The sequence below is a fragment of the Notothenia rossii genome (assembly GCF_949606895.1).
Source record: "Notothenia rossii genome assembly, chromosome: 3".
NCBI lineage: Eukaryota > Metazoa > Chordata > Actinopteri > Perciformes > Nototheniidae > Notothenia > Notothenia rossii.
In genome coordinates this window covers 90,239,854-90,242,128 of record NC_136901.1, presented here as the reverse complement: position 1 = coordinate 90,242,128, position 2,275 = coordinate 90,239,854, and positions in this window count along the sequence as shown.

Here is a 2,275-nt window from a genome sequence, read left to right as displayed (position 1 = left end):
GGATGGCTCTGCCTGTGTCTTGAATTGTGGTCGCAAAGCCACTGGTGAGAGCAAGAGGTAGTTAGCCTAGCTTAGCATAAAGACTGGTAGCATAGGGGACCAGCTAGCTTAGATAGATGGATGGTTTTATTCGGTAGTTTGACAACAAACAATGTTCATATAAAAATCGTTTGAATCAACATTTTGTCTAAAACTTGCGTGATAAGTATTTTTTGCGCATTTATTGATTGTTTTCACAGTGGTTTAACTTTACTTCAGTTAGCCTAGCTTAGCATAAAGACTGGTAGCATAGGGACCAGCTGGCTTGGATAGATGGATGGTTTTATTTGGTAGTTTGACATCAACCAATATTTATTTGAGAATTAGTTGAATCTGCATTTGTTGTTTACAATTTACGTGATAAATATTTATTTGTGTGTAAGCTGTTATTGGTTGATGTTGATTATTCTCATAGTGGTTTGTTTTCACTTCAGTTAGCCTAGTTTAGTATAATTACTGGAAGTATGAGGGACCAGCTATATGGATAGATGAATGCTTTTATTTGGTAGTTTGACATCAAACATCTAAGAATCATTTGAATCCGCATTTTGTCTGCACCTTGTGTTTTTTGCGTGTTAGTTGTTATTGGTAAATATTGATTATTCTCAGTGTCTTGATTTAACCTGAGTGAGATAATCCAACTCCAAAATGTATTAATCTCAGTACATGAAGGTAAACGCTTTTAAATGTTTTAAACGAGCTGTGAAGGAGATGTTTATCAGCACTATTAGGGTGTATTCAGTGTTATTAGTTGCATTAGTAGACGCATTAGTCTGCAGTTTATCAGATTAACTACTATAGAGGCAACAGGATCAGACCTTTACAGTTCAGACACAATGTCTGGATCCATGTTTATTTACTCGTTTATTTTCCTCCAGACAACAACATGTACAAGTGAGCGAATCAGCAGTTTTGTGAGCAGATGCTGGTTGATGAAAGATGACTTTTGATATTTTCGCGTTACCAACTAGAAACTGTTGCTGTGTCTAAGGCGTGTGATGGGTGGCTGTTTGTATTAACAACACTTTTGTGTAATTACTGTTTTTGTATGTTCTACCATTCGACTGCTGCTCACCTGTATGACAGGTTGGGTTACATTTTCCTGAGTGTGTGTGGTACAATTGATAATTAATAAATAAGAAGAAGATTAAAAAAAGTCATACGATTTCATGATACTTAATCACTTCTTCAGTATTTAAATCCAATCCAATACATTTTGGGGTAACCTTTTTAACTTTATTCAACAAAGAATTACAATTTCTAATCAACAATGAGTTACCCTTTTTCTTATTTTATTAGAAACACAAAAATTTGAGTACAGATAAATATAAAAATTACTAGAAAAACTAATACATTATTCTTCTTTACTTGTGCAGCCTGCATTTTATATTAACCCAGCTACATTCATCATAAGTGAATAGCATGGCAGAGTTATGTTTATCTCTATATGATTTTGACTTTGTGTTTTATGTTAAAATCATGAACCGGATAACTCAACTTTTTTATTTGACTCTTCCTGTCTTTTGTAGTAACAATTATGCAAGTATATAGCATAGTAGTATTTTATTGTCTCTATTAAATATACATTTTCTTGACTTTTGTATTACCTTGCCTCTATTTTATATCCACAAAATAGCTGTATATGTATGGCTATAAATGAATACATTATTCTCTAAATATTTTTGCTTAATTTCTCAAAAATGTTTTACTTTTTAGGTCCTTACTTTTTTTAATTGTACTATTGACAATTAATTTTACTTTGACTGTTTTTATTGTTTAGTTTTTCTTGTCAGGAATGCGCTTTCCTGTAAAAAAAAGATATCTTTATGAAACATTCATTGGTTTATTTATTATTCTCCCCGAACAGTAAATTAACCGACGAGCCGTTGAAGCCCTAATTTCCCGAACAGTGAGAGTCTGAGTCGCTGCGTTAACTAAAACGTTATTTTCTCCACGATTAAGTGCAATTATATCAATCATCGTCATGCAGACTCTCCTCTTTAACTCCTCAGCCGTCATTACTCTTAATTAGAGCTATTTCTATGTGATTCAGAGAGCCATTTTTTTTACGCTTTTACTGCCGGCTTCGCGGGGCTCCTCTCTGCCAATCACAGCGGGCCGTGCAGGCGGCGAGGTCGCCCGCGGGCGCTGATTCAGGATCAGCTCTTCCTCCCACACGGACCCTTTATACCCTGGAGCAGAACCAGATCTTCCAGTCTGTAAACGCAGCCTCGAA